This window comes from Salvelinus alpinus, chromosome 18, assembly GCF_045679555.1.
Source record: "Salvelinus alpinus chromosome 18, SLU_Salpinus.1, whole genome shotgun sequence".
Taxonomy (NCBI): Eukaryota; Metazoa; Chordata; class Actinopteri; order Salmoniformes; family Salmonidae; genus Salvelinus; species Salvelinus alpinus.
The window spans coordinates 24242849-24258634 of record NC_092103.1 but is presented as its reverse complement, the minus strand read 5'-3'; positions in this window follow the sequence as shown (position 1 = coordinate 24258634).

The following is a 15786-nucleotide window of genomic DNA, read 5'->3' as shown; positions in this document are numbered from 1 at the left end:
GCTAACGTCTCTGTCCCAAAGCAAGCACCAGTTAGCCTTGAGCTAGCCTCAAGCTAGGCCCATCTCCCAGCTAGCCGAAGAGGTCCATCAGCTAATTATTGGGCTACAATACCTCTTTTGCCAATTGGCCTGGACCCTTTACTGCCGACACGGAGCCCCGCCGATCCATCACGACTGGTCTGCCGACGTAATCGTCCGAGGTGGTTTCAACAGGCCCTTCCATTGCGACTATGACGAAGGCCCATCTGCTAGCCCCGGCCCGCTAGCTGTCTGAATCGCCGTGTCTCCAGCTCGCCTAGCGTAGTTGCAATTACTGAATCGGCTCCCTGACTCAGCAATTGCTACTCATTGGACCCTATGTCAATATGCCTTGTCTATTGCTGTTTTAGTACGTGATTATTGTCTTATTTCACTGTAGAGCCCCCAGCCCTGCCCAATATGCCTAACATAGCCCTTTTGTCCCACCCCCCACACATGCGGTGACCTCACATGGCTTAACTGGTGCCTCTAGAGACCAAACCTCTCTCATCGTCAATGCCTAGGTTTACCTCCACTGTACTCACATCCTACCATACCCTTGTCTTGAATCTATTCTTCCACGCCCAGAAATCTGCTCCTTTTACTCTCTGTTCCGAACGCACTAGACAACCAGTTCTTAAAGCCTTTAGCCGTACCCTTATCCTACACCTCCTTTGTTCCTCTGGTGATGTAGAGGTTAACCCAGGCCTTGTGTGTCCCCGGGCGCTCTCATTTGTTGACTTCTGCAACCGTAAAAGCCTTGGTTTCATGCATGTTAACATCAGAAGCCTCCTCCCTAAGTTTGTTTTATTCACTGCTTTAGCACACTCTGCCAACCCTGATGTCCTAGCCGTGTCTGACTCCTGGCTTAGGAAGGCCTCCAAAAATCCAGAAATTTCCATCCTCAACTACAACATTTTCCGACAAGATAGAACTGCCAAAGGGGGCTGAGTTGCAATCTACTGCAGAGATAGCCTGCAGAGATCTGTCATACTATCCAGGTCTATACTCAAACAATTCAAGCTTCTACTTAAAAAAAAACACCTTTCCAGAAACAAGTCTCTCACCGTTGCCGCTTGTTATAGACCCCCCTCAGCCCCCAGCTGTGCCCTGGACACCATATGTGAATTGATTGCCCCCCATCTATCTTCAGAGTTTGTACTGTTAGGTGACCTCAACTGGGATATGCTTAACACCCCGTCCGTCCTACAATCTAAACTAGATGCCCTCAATTTCACACAAATTATCAAGGAACCTACCAGGTACAACTCTAAATTCGGAACCATGGGCACCCTCTTAGATATCATCCTGACCAACTTGCCCTCTAAATACACCTCTGCTGTCGTCAACCAGGATCTCAGCGATCACTGCCTCATTGCCTGCATCCGTAATGGGTCCGCGGTCAAACGATCAGCCCTCATCACTGTCAAACGCTCCTTAAAACACTTCAGCAAGTACGCCTTTCTAATCGACCTGGCCGGGGTATCCTGGAAGGATATTGACCTCATCTCGTGAGTAGAGGATGCCTGGTTACTCTTTAAAAGTGCTTTCCTCGCCATCTTAAATAAGCATGCCCCATTCAAAAAATGTAGAACTAAGAACAGATATGGCCCTTGGTTCACCCCAGACTTGACTGCCCTTGAACAGCACAAAAACATCCTGTGGCGTTCTGCACTAGCATCGAATAGCCCCCGCGATATGCAACTTTTCAGGGAAGTCAGGAACCAATATACACAGTCAGTTAGGAAAGCTAAGGCTAGCTTTTTCAAACAGAAATTTGCATCTTGTAGCACTAATTCAAAGAGTTTTGGGACACTAAAGTCCATGGAGTATAAGAGCACCTCCTCCCAGCTGCCCACTGCACTGAGGCTAGGAAACACTGTCACCACCGATAAATCTACGATAATCGATCATTTCAATAAGCATTTTTCTACGGCTGGCCATGCTTTCCACCTGGCTACCCCTACCCCGGCCAACAGCTCTACACCCCCTGCAGCATCTTGCCCAAGCCCCCCCCCCCCCCCCGCTTCTCCTTCACCAAAATCCAGACAGATGATGTTCTGAAAGAGCTGCAATATCTGGATCCCTACAAATCAGCTGGGCTAGATAATCTGTACCCCCTCTTTCTAAAATTATCCGCCGAAATTGTTACATCCCCTATTACTAGCCTGTTTAACCTCTCTTTTGTATCATCTGAGATCCCCAAAGATTGGAAAGCTGCCCCGGTCATCCCCCTCTTCATAGGGGGAGACACTCTAGACCCAAACTGTTACAGACCTATATCCATCCTGCCCTGCCTTTCTAAGGTCTTCGAAAGCCAAGTTAACAAACAGATCACCGACCATTTCGAATCCCACCGTACTCTGCTGCCAATGACTGGAACGAAATCCAAAAATCACTGAAGCTGGAGACTTATATCTCCCTCTCTAACTTTAAGGATCAGCTGTCTGTCACGTTCGCTGGAAGCATACTCGGACCAACGTGCAGCGTGATCTGGGTTCCACATCTTTTATTAGAAATAAGTTAACCACACAACAAAACAATAAAGACTAAACGAAACGTGACAGCAATGGAGTGCTAATATGCAACTACACATAAACAATATCCAAACAAAACACAGATGGAAAAATGCTACTTAAATATGATCCCCAATTAGAGACAACGATAGCCAGCTGCCTCTAATTGGGAATCATACCAAACACCAACATAGAAAACAAAACTAGAACCCCACATAGAAAGTATAAACTAGACTAACCCCCCAGTCACGCCCTGACCTACTATACCATAGAAAATAAGGACTCTCTATGGTCAGGGCGTGACACTGTCAGAGCAGCTTACCGATCACTACCTGTACTCAGCCAATCTGTAAATAGCACACCCAACTACCTCATCCCCATATTGTTATTTATCTTCTTGCTCTTTTGCACCCCAGTATCTCTACTTGCACATCATCATCTGCACATCTATCACTCCAGTGTTAATGCTAAATTGTAAATATTTTGCCTCTATGGCCTATTTATTGCCTTACCTCCCTAATCTTCTACATTTGCACACACTGTACATAGATGTTTCTAATGTGTTATTGACTGTACGTTTGTTTATGTGTAACTCTGTGTTGTTGTTTTTGTCGAACTGCTTTGCTTTATCTTGGCCAGGTCACAGTTGTAAATGAGAACTTGTTCTCAACTGGCCTACCTGTTTAAATAAATGTGAAATAAAAAATCTATAAAATAAACACACACACACACAGAGAAAGACAGACAAGGATTACTACCAACTCATTATATACTGTCTCTCAGCTCAAAACCTAATTCAAGCTTCAAATAAACCTGCCAGGGACCCTGATCTACACAGCTCTCTGTCCCTCTAATCACTTATTCAGTCAGTGCCAATAATCTAGAGACATGCATCAGAGGGAAATGTCTCCTCTTCTCCATTTACAGCAGTAGCAATAAAGCCATAGAATCAACCGTGACAGAGGGGCTTGTAAAGGCATGCTTACAAACAAATAACCATAGAGATTATCAGGTAGGCTAATTATGTCCCTAATAATTTGTATATTCTAACAAGGCACCCACTAGACTCATGTTGTATGCTAAAGCCAGTAGTATGTTAATTATTACTGTATTACTCGCTGTAAAGGTTGCCCACTTGAATGAGACATTGTTTTCTTACACGATATCATGTCGCCAAAGCCTCCACCTGAAACATGTCTTCTTTCACCATGTTTAGTCTACAATTGATTATGCCATTCAGGATGCAAAAATATTCCACAGTGTTTGATTAGGATTTTTACAAGATGGTTACGGCATTGACTGTAGGTTGTAGAGCTCATTTTCATATTTCCTTCATCTCATGTTTATTATAATAACACAACACAAAACATTTTTAAGAGTAAATTGCCACCTTCCATTTTCATTCACTGCATAATGGAATGCATCATTACTGAATAAACACACACAGTACATGACCTGCTTAATGCAGGCCGTTCCCACAGGGGAAGAGTATTTCAATGAGGAAAGCGTAATGGCATAATAAAAGATAATCAAATGCACCTTCATTTGATTTCCATTGAATTAGAACCAGTGACTGGCGTCAGCAACTACTCTGTAAACACAATCCCACCAGTTGGTGAGCGTGTGATTGTGTGTGTGTGTGTGTGTGTTTCAGCTCTCCAGGGGTAGGTTAAAGTTGTGCCCACTTATTTGAGCAGTGAGAAAAAATCCTGTGTGTTCCTTTGTTTTGGCTTGTTGGCAACACTTGTAGGGGGATCTGGCTCTGAAATCATACAATGACTTTGATGACGTATTCAATAGAGTTGTGACGTGTGACTGGTGCTTTTGTCCAGGTTATCAATCTGACAACCTCATATGTTCAGTAGATATAGACAGAGTATAATTGGCTGTAAAATCAGCAAGTTACAGAGGCTATACAGTGCATTCGGTAAGTATTCAGACCCCTTGACTTTTCCAACATTTTGTTACATTACAACCGTACTCGTAACTTGATACAAAAAATGTTCATCAATCTACACACAATACCCCATAATGACAAAGAGAAAACAGGTTTTTAGACATTTTTGCTAATATATAAAAATTAAAAAAACATTTATTTATATAATTATTCAGACCCTTTGCTATGAGACTCGAAATTGAGCTCAGGTGTATCCTGTTTCCATTGATCATCCGTCAGATGTTTATACAACTTGATTAGAGTCCACCTGTGGTAAATTCAATTGATTGGACAAGATTTGGAAAGGCACACACCTGTCTATATACTGTATGGTCCCACAGTTGACAGTGCATGACAGAGCAAAAACCAAGCCATGAGATCGAAGGAATGGTCAATAGAGCTCAGAGAAAGGATTGTGTCAAGGCACAGATCTGGGGAAGGGTACCAAAAAATGGCTGCATCATTGAAGATCCCCAAGAAAACAGTGGCCTCCATCATTCTTAAATGGAAGAAGTTTTGATCAACCAAGACTCTTCCTAGAGCTGACTGCTTGGCCAAACTGAGCAATCGGGGGAGAAGGGCCTTGGTAAGGGAGTTGACCAAGAACTCAATGGTCACTCTGACAGAGCTCCAGAGTTCCTCTGTGGAGATGGGAGAACCTTCCAGAAGGACAACCATCTCTGCAGCCCTCCACCAATCATGTCTTTATGGTAGAGTGGCCACTTGGAGTTTGCCAAAACGCACCTAAAGGACTCTCAGACTATGAGAAACAAGATTCTCTGGTCTGATGAAACCAAGATTGAACTCTTTGGCCTGAATGCCAAGCGTCACATCTAGAGGAAACCTGACACCATTCCTACGGTGAAGCATGGTGGTGGCAGCATCATGCTCTGGGGATGTTTTTCAGTGGCAGGGACTGGGAGACTAGTCAGGATCGAGGGAAAAATGAACGGAGAAAGGCACAGTGAGATCCTTGATGAAAACCTGCTCCAAAGTGCTCAGGACCTCAGACTGGGGGCGAAGGTTCACCTTCCAACAGGACAACGACCCTAAGAACATAGCCAAGACAACGCATGAGTGGCTTCGGGACAAGTCTCGGAATGTCCTTGAGTGGCCCAGCCAGAGCCTGGACTTGAACCCGATCAAACATCTCTGGAGAGACCTGAAAATAGCTGTTCAGCAACGCTCCCCATCTAACCTGACAAAGCTTGAGAGGATCTGCAAAAAAGAATGGGAGAAACTTCCCAAATACAGGTGTGCCAAGCTTGTAGAGTCATACCCAAGAAGACTTGAGGCTGTAATCGCTGCCAAAAGTGCTTCAACAAAGTACTGAGTAGTGTCTCTTTTGTAGATACTGTGTAGCGTTGCCAGTGGTATCAATTGATATTGTTATTATTAGGTAACGTTAGTGCCTTAGTTCTGGTGAGTCAATTCTCCCTTTATTTTAACGTTTTATTTTATTACCATGAAGCTGCTCATTTCTATTTATCGATGGTACCCATATCCAGGGTAGATAAAGCACAGTTTTATTATTACGTTACGTAATTTCTTTAAAGGCATTGCTGCTAACTTAGTGGTATTGCTGTAAGATCTGATTTATAAAAATGTTAATACTTTCTTCTAAAACAGCCTAGTTTTGGGTTGTAAATAACTATATCTTATTTAATTATTCTGTGCAACTTGTCAAATACTTCACAACTTCAGCGGGGCTCTCTACTCGATAGGTTTAGTGTTCCCCACTACAAGCACATTATGTGTGGTTATCTTTGCGTGGGGATTAGCGGTTACCTTATTGCATTAGATGACCCGTGTGGGTTTTCTTTTTCATACCAGACTTCAGAGTAATGTTTGTTCATGTTTTTTATTCTTCTCCTTCAACTTTCTGGATTTTTATTTGCTATTTTGGAAAAATGTTTAATGGATCAGTTGTTATTGTAATCTGGCATCTATTCTTTTCCCACCTGGCTTTACATGGCTAAACCTAATATCATGAGAGGGACAGCTGGTTGCTCTGTCACTTTTGCTAGCTGGAATGTTAAATCTTTAAATCACCCAGTGAAACGTAAAAGTGTTATTTCTCATTTAAATCACCTTAAAGTAGATATCGCCTTTCTTCAGGAGACACATCTCAGCACTTTCGATCACTCTCATCCTCTTTGGGATAGGTTAGGCGCTAGCGCCCCATCTCGACAACATCCGGTGAAATTGCAGAGCGTGAAATTCAAAATACAAAAATCGTAATATTAAACATTCATGAAAGTGTCTTACATTGTTTAAAAGCTTAACTTCTTTATGGCGAAAGCATACCATGTGATTATCTGAGGACAGCGCCCCGCGTACAAAAGCATTAAAAACATTTTCCAAACAAGCAGAGGCGTCACGAAAGTCAGAAATAGCGATAAAATAAATCACTTACCTTTGAAGATCTTTCTTGGTTTGCAATCCCAAGGGTCCCAGCTACATAAAAAATGGTCGTTTTGTTCGATAAAGTCCTTCTTTATATCCCCAAAAAGTCTGTTTACTTGGCACGCTTGATTCAGTATTCCACCTGTTCCCCTCGTTCAAAATGCATACAAAGGAATCCCAAAAGTGACCAATAAACTTCGTCCAAAGACATCAAACAACGTTTCTAATCAATCCTCAGGTACCCTAATATGTAAATAAATGATCAAATTTAAGACGGAGAACAGTATATTCATTACCGGAGATAAATAACGAAGTGCGCACCCTCATCCACGCACGCCACAAGACTACAGTCAAAATGAGAGCCACCTACAAAAACTACAAATTCTAGCTCATTTTTCTAGTGGAAGCCCTAGGAACTGCAATCTGGGAGGTATTCCTTTGATCTTCCCATAAACAAGCATTTGAATGGGCGGACACCTCAACAACAACAAAAAATTGCCTGCCATATCAGTTCTGTTATACTCACAGACATTATTTTAACAGTTTTAGAAACTTCAGAGTGTTTTCTATCCAATACTACCATACTACTATATGCATACTACTATATGCATATCCTAGCTTCTGGGCCTGAGTAACAGGCAGTTTACTTTGGGCACCTCAGTCATCCGAACTTCTGAATACTGCCCCCTATCCCGAAGAAGGACGGTGGATCAGTCAATCATATCATTCCAATTTTCATTCTAAAACCAGAGGAGCAGCCATTTTAATTAGTAAAAACATACCGTTCGCAGTATCAGGTGTAGAGGCTAATCTTCTTAACTCTTAAGGATTAGCGCCTTTTTTTCAATTTTTGCCTAAAATGACATGCCCAAATCTAACTGCCTGTAGCTCAGGCCCTGAAGCAAGGATATGCATATTATTGGTACCATTTGAAAGGAAACACTTTGAAGTTTTTGGAAATGTGAAAGGAATGTAGTAAAATATAACACATTAGATCTGGTAAAAGATAATACAAAGAAGAAAAAAAAACGTTCTTTTGTATTTTTTTGTACCATCTTTGAAATGCAAGAGAAAAGCCATAATGTATTATTCCAGCCCAGGTGCAATTTAGATTTTGGCCACTAGATGGCATCAGTGTATGTGCAAAGTTTTAGACTGATCCAATGAACCATTGTATTTCTGTTCAAAATGTTGTAAGTTGGTGTTTGAAGATATCCCTCTAGTGGTTTGGGGGCTGTGCTTTGGCAAAGTGGGTGGGGTTATATCCTTCCTGTTTGGCCCTGTCCGGGGGTATCATCGGATGGGGCCACAGTGTCTCCTGACCCCTCCTGTCTCAGCCTCCAGTATTTATGCTGCAGTAGTTTATGTGTCGGGGAGCTAGGGTCAGTTTGTTGTATCTGGAGTACTTCTCCTGTCTTATCCGGTGTCCTGTGTGAATTGAAGTATGGTCTCTCTAATTCTCTCTTTCTTTCTCTCTCTCGGAGGACCTGAGCCCTAGGACCGTGCCTCAGGACTACCTGGCATGATGACTCCTTGCTGTCCCCAGTCCATCTGGCCCTGCTGCTGCTCCAGTTTCAACTGTTCTGCCTGCGGCTATGGAACCCTGACCTGTTCACGGGACGTGCTACCTGTCCCAGACCTGCTGTTTTCAACTCTCTAGAGACAGCAGGAGCGGTAGAGATACTCTTAATGATCGGCTATGAAAAGCCAACTGACATTTACTCCTGAGGTGCTGACTTGCTGCACCCTCGACAACTACTGTGATTATTATTATTTGACCATGCTGGTCATTTATGAACATTTGAACATCTTGGCCATGTTCTGTTATAATCTCCACCCGGCACAGCCAGAAGAGGACTGGCCACCCCTCATAGCCTGGTTCCTCTCTAGGTTTCTTCCTAGGTTTTGGCCTTTCTAGGGAGTTTTTCCTAGCCACCGTGCTTTTACACCTGCATTGCTTGCTGTTTGGGGTTTTAGGCTGGGTTTCTGTACAGCACTTTGAGATATCAGCTGATGTAAGAAGGGCTATATAAATACATTTGATTTGATTTGATTTGTATCAAGACTGCCCAAATGTGCCTAATTTGTTTATTAATAACTTTTCATGTTAAAAATTGTGCACTCTCCTCAAACAATAGCATGGTATTCTTTCACTGTAATAGCTACTGTAAATTGAACAGTGCAGTTAGATTAACAAGAATTTAAGCTTTCTGCCAATATCAAATATGTCTATGTCCTGGGAAATTTTCTTGTTACTTACAACCTCATGCTAATCGAATTAGCCTACGTTAGCTCAACCGTCCCGTGGAAGGGACACCGATCCCGAAGAAATTTTTTAAGGTATGTAACCTTCATTTAACTAGGCAAGTCAGTTAAGAACACATTCTTATTTACATTCCAATGACAGCCTACTGGGGAACAGTGGGTTAAGTGCCTTGTTCAGGGGCAGAATGACAGATTTTTACCTTGTCAGCTCGGGGATTCGATCAAGCAACCTTTCGGTTACTGGCCCAATGCTCTAAGCATTAGGCTACCTGCCGCCCCAAAAGGTAGTAGGAAGAATGTACACCTGTTATCTTGGCTAACATTTATGCACCAAATTGGGATAACAGTTCATTCTTACAAGAATGTATTTTCTCAATTACCAAATATGAATTGTGTACTGTCGCCCGATCTGGATAGTAGCTCTCCTAAGGTATCATCTTCATCAAAAACATTATCCACGATTCAGCTATTTCTTAAGACATATGGCATATCTGATGCTTGGCATTTCCGCAATCGCACAGCTAGGGAGTATTGTTTTTTTCTCACCAGTTCATGAGACCTTCTCACGTATAGACTACTTTTTCCTAGACAATAGATGTCTACCACTTATCACAGAGTGTGATTACCAAGCTATAGTCATTTCGGATCATTCTCTTCTTACTAGGAAACTACTTACACGAATACACAGCCTAATTATCTACCTTGGGGGCTTAACTCACTACTGCTATCAGAAGAAACATTTGGTGATTTTATAACACCTCAAATTGAGCTATTTCTCGAGCTTAATCAAACCCATGGAATGTCTCCTACAACAGTATGGGAATCAATGAAGGCTTATGTAAGGGGCCAAATTATTTCATACAGCGCAAGATTAAGGAAGTGCAATATTCAATGCCTAGGAGAACTTACAAATAAAATCTTGGATTTGGATATGGTATATTCACACTATTCATCCGCAGATTTACTAAAACAACATTTGACACTTCAGACAGAGTTTGATCTTCTTTAACTTCACAAGCTGAAAATCTAATTATATAACTGATGAGCTGGGTAACAAATGTATTGATCATTTAGAGGTCAATTCAAGCTTTCATAACTTTCACTCACAATTATACACTTCGGAATCCGCTGGTAATGTTACCTTACACAACACCTTCTTTGAGAACTTAGATATTCCTAGAGTTGAACCTGAGATAGTGTCACGACTTCCGCCGAAGTCGGCCCCTCTCCTTGTTCGAGCGGTGTTCGGCGGTCGACGTCACCGATCTTCTAGCTATCACTGATCCATTTTTCATTTTCTATTGGTTTTGTCTTGTCTTCCATCACACCTGGTTCCAATCCCATCAATTACATGTTGTGTATTTAACCCTCTGTTTCCCCTCATGTCCCTGTCGGTGATTGTTCGTTGTATGTATTGGTGCTTTGTATGTTATGGTGTGCGACGGGTTTTGTACCCACTTTCTTTATTTTGTATATGTTGGTTTTCGGAGTTTGTGAGCTGAATTAGAAGAACAGTTCTCTGTAGAAGAGATTGTGTTGGCAATTCAATCTTTGCAGTGTGGTAAATCCCCTGGACCAGACGGATTTACAAGCAAATTCTTAAAGAAATTCTCAACTCATCTCTCTCATCTCTTGCTTTCCGTATTTGAGGAATCATTCTCCTCAAATTCTTTACCCTCAACAATGAGACAAGCATCCATTTCACTTATTCTGAAAAAGGGGAAAAAAACAATTGGGTGTGGTTCATATAGGCCAATTGCTTTACTGAATTGCGATGTGAAGATACTTTCTAAGATGATTGCCTGCCGTTTTGAGTTAGTCCTTCTTTCCATTATCTCTACAGATCAAACTGATTTCATTAAAAGTCGTCATTATTTTTTCAACATCAGACGTCTTTATAATATATTTTATAATCCCTCTTCATTTGACACTCCAGAGATGTTGTTATCACTTGATGCTGAGAAGGCATTTGATCTGGTGGAGTGGGATTATCTATTTTATACCCTCAAACAATTTGGACTCGGTCCCAATTTTATGTCTTGGATCAAAGTCCTTTACTCCTCCCTATAGCTGCAGTGCGCACAAATAATAACCTTTCATCCTATTATCAACTTCAACGTGGGACAAGACAGGGTTGTCCTCTATCCCCTCAGCTGTTTGCCATTGCAGTTAAGCCTTTAGCCATAGCAATATGTAATAACACCAATATCAAAGGTATTCGAAGAGAGGGCTTAGAGCATAAAGTTTCACTCTATGCAGATGTCATGCTATTATATATGGCTGACCCTTTAACCGGTCTTCCAGAGATCCAGGTTCTACTAGACATTTGGTAAAGTATGAGATTAATCTACAAAAAATGAATTGATGCCTATTAATCCTTCTGCCATGCAAAATGATTTTAGTCATGTGCCCTTCAGAGTGACTATACAGAAATTGAAATATTTGAGAATTTGGGTCACACACAGTTTCAAAGATATCTATAAAGCCAATTCCCCTCCCTTGATACTTATTGTAAGTCGCTCTGGATAAGAGCGTCTGCTAAATGACTTAAATGTAAATGTAAAATTTCAATGTATTCCTATCTTTCTGACAAAATATTTTTTATCCCCATAGAAAAACTGATATCTGCTTTTATCTGGAACAAGAAAAACCTTTGGATACGTAAGAGCGTATTGCAGAGATCTCGTCCCCAGGGTGGTCTAGCACTTCTGAACTTTCAATATTATTACTGGGCAGCTAATATAAGAATCATTCTATATTGGATTACAGAAATCCCTGATGTTACAGGCCCAAAATGGTTGACCTTGGAGATTTCATCCTGTTGCCCCACCTCCTTAGCTGCCTTACTCTGCTCAAAACTTGCATTTGCCTGTTTCCAAATACACTAAAAACCCTATTGTTCAACATTCTCTAAACATCTGGAAACAGTTCAGGTGATCGTTTGGTCTCAGTGAATTTTCAACTTCTGCCCGATTATTAAAGAACCATACATTCTCTCCATCATTATTAGACCGGGTGTTTCATATCTGGTCTGGAAAAGGGATCTCCTCACTGAACGACTTGTACATTGATATGGATTTTGCATCTTTTGAACAGTTAGTACAAAAGTTCAATATTCCTAAATCCATCTACATTTCTTTAGATACCTGCAATTGCGTAGTTTTGTATCTTCATACTCTAGTCACTTCCCATCACGCCCAACTACCTCCCTTCTAGATAGTTAAAAAAAAAATGTTAACCCTTATATCAAAGGGGGCACAAGCTTGATCTATTGTCACGCCCTGACCTTAGAGAGCCTTTTTATTCTCTATTTTGGTTAGGTCAGGGTGTGACTAGGGTGGGTACTCTAGTTTGTGTATTTCTATGTTGGCCTGGTATGGTTCCCAATCAGAGGCAGCTGTCTATCGTTGTCTCTGATTGGGGATCATATTTAGGCAGCCTTTTTCCACCTGTAGTGTGTGGGATCTTGATTTTGTATTGTTGCTTTTTAGACCTACAAAGCTGTACGTTTCGTTTGTTACTCTTTCTTGTTTTGTGCCGGTTATCATAAATAAAAAATGATTAACCTACCCCTCGCTGCCTCTTGGTCCGACCATCCTTCCAACAACGATCGTTACATCTATACATTATTAAACTTGCACAATCTGGATTCCCTGAACTGTCTTAAGAACCAATGGGAAGAGGATTTAGGTGAACAACTTACAGACGAAACTTGGCAGAGTAAGCTTCAGAGAATACATTTCTCATTTATATGTCTAAGACATGCTGTAATTCAATTTAAACTATTTCATCGGCTGTACGCAGCCGTGACCGATGTACGCAGGCCCCTGCTACTTTAATACACGTTTTGGACATACAGAGTGTGTTTAAGCAGGAAGCACCAGTGACTCGGTCTATAAAAAAGTGGTCAGATGAAGCAGATGCTAAACTAACAGACCGGAACATGTTCCGGGATTCTTTTTTAAATATTTTTTTTATTTTATTTTATCCCCTTTTCGTGGTATCCAATCGCTAGTAATTACTATCTTGTCTCATCGCTACAACTCCCGTACGGGCTCGGGAGAGACGAAGGTCGAAAGCCATGCGTCCTCCGAAGCACAACCCAACCAAGCCGCACTGCTTCTTAACACAGCGCGCCTCCAACCCGGAAGTCAGCCGCACCAATGTGTCGGAGGAAACACCGTGCACCTGGCCCCCTTGGTTAGCGCGCACTGCGCCCGGCCCGTCGCTGGAGTCGCTGGAGCGCGATGAGACAAGGATATCCCTACCGGCCAAACCCTCCCTAACCCGGATGACGCTAGCCCAATTGTGCGTCGCCCCACGGACCTCCCGGTCGCGGCCGGTTGCGACAGAGCCTGGGCGCGAACCCAGAGACTCTGGTGGCGCAGCTAGCACTGCGATGCAGTGCCCTAGACCACTGCGCCACCCGGGAGGCCCCTGTTCCGGGATTCTTCCGATGGCATTGAGGAGTACACCACATCAGTCACTGGCTTTATCAATAAGTGCATCGAGGACGTCGTCCCCACAGTGACTGTATGTACATACCCCAACCAGAAGCCATGGATTACAGGCAACATTCGCACTGAGCTAAAGGGTAGAGCTGCCGCTTTCAAGGTGCGGGACTCTAACCCGGAAGCTTACAAGAAATCCTGCTATGCCCTGCAACGAACCATCAAGCAGGCAAAGCGTCAATGCAGGGCTAAGATTGAATCATACTACACCGGCTCCGACTCTCGTCTTATGTGGCATGGCTTGAAAACTGTTACAGACTACAAAGGGAAGCACAGGCGAGAGCTGTCTAGTGACACGAGCCTACCAGACGAGCTAAATCACTTCTATGCTCGCTTCGAGGCAAGCAACACTGAGGCATGCATGAGAGCATCAGCTGTTCCGGACGACTGTGTGATCAAACTTTCCGTAGCCGACGTGAGTAAGACCTTTAAACAGGTCAACATACACAAGGCTGTGGGGCCAGACGGATTACCAGGACATGTGCTCCGGCATGTGCCGACCAACTGGCAGGTGTCTTCACTGACATTTTCAACATGTCCCTGATTGAGTCTGTAATACCAACTTGTTTCAAGCAGACCACCATAGTCCCTGTGCCCAAGAACACAAAGGCAACCTGCCTAAATGACTACAGTTCCGTAGCACTCACGTCCGTAGCCATGAAGTGCTTTGAAAGGTTGGTAATGGCTCACATCAACACCATTATCCCAGAAACCCTAGACCCACTCCAATTTTCATACCGCTCAAACAGATCCACAGATGATGCAATCTCTATTGCACTCCACACTGCCCTTTTTCCCACCTGGACAAAAGGAACACTTATGTGAGAATGCTGTTCATTGACTACAGCTCAGCGTTCAACACCATAGTGCCTTCAAAGCTCATCACTAAGCTAAGGATCCTGGGACTAAACACCTCCCTCTGCAACTGGATCCTGGACCTCCTGACGGGCTGCCCCCAGGTGGTGAGGGTAGGTAGCAACACATCTGCCATGCTGATCCTCAACACTGGAGCTCCACAGGGGTGCGTGCTCAGTCCCCTCCTGTACTCCCTGTTCACCCACAACTGCATGGCCAGGCACGACTCCAACACCATCATTACGTTTGCTGACGACGCAACAGTGGAAGGCCTAATCACCGACAACAACGAGACAGCCTATAGAGAGGAGGTCAGAGACCTGGCTGTGTGGTGCCAGAATAACAACCTATCCCTCAACGTAACCAAGACTAAGGAGATGATTGTGGACTACAGGAAAAGGAGGACCGAGCACGCCCCCATTCTCATCGAAGGGGCTGTAGTGGAGCAGGTTGAGAGCTTCAAGTTCTTTGGTGTCCACATCAACAACAAACTAGAATGGTCCAAACACACCAAGACAGTCGTGAAGAGGGCACAACAAAGCCTATTCCCCCTCAGGAAACTAAAAAGATTTGGCATGGGTCCTGAGATACTCAAAAGGTTCTACAGCTGCAACGTCGAGAGCATCCTGACTGGTGGCATCACTGTCTGGTACGGCAATTGCTCGGCCTCTACGGCCCAGTACATCACTGGGGCTAAGCTGCCTGCCATCCAGGACCTCTACACCAGGCGATGTCAAAGGAAGGCCCTAAAATTTGTCAAAGACCCCAGCCACCCCAGTCATAGACTGTTCTCTCTACTACCGCATGGCAAGCGATACCGGAGTGCCAAGTCTAGGACAAAAAGGCTTCTCAACAGTTTTTACCCCCAAGGCATAAGACTCCTGAACAGGTAATCAAATGGCTACCCGGACTATTTGCATTGTGTGCCCCTCCAACCCCTCTTTTTACGCTGCTGCTACTCTCTGTTTATCATATATGCATAGTCACTTTAACTATACATTCATGTACATACTACCTCAATTGGGCCGACCAACCAGTGCTCCCGCACATTGGCTAACCGGGCTATCTGCATTGTGTCCCGCCACCCACCAACCCCTCTTTTACGCTACTGCTACTCTCTGTTCATCATATATGCATAGTCACTTTAACCATATCTACATGTACGTACATACCACCTCAATCAGCCTGACGAACCGCTGTCTGTATGTAGCCTCGCTACTTTTATAGCCTCTCTACTGTATATGGCCTGTCTTTTTACTGTTGTTTTATTTCTTTACTT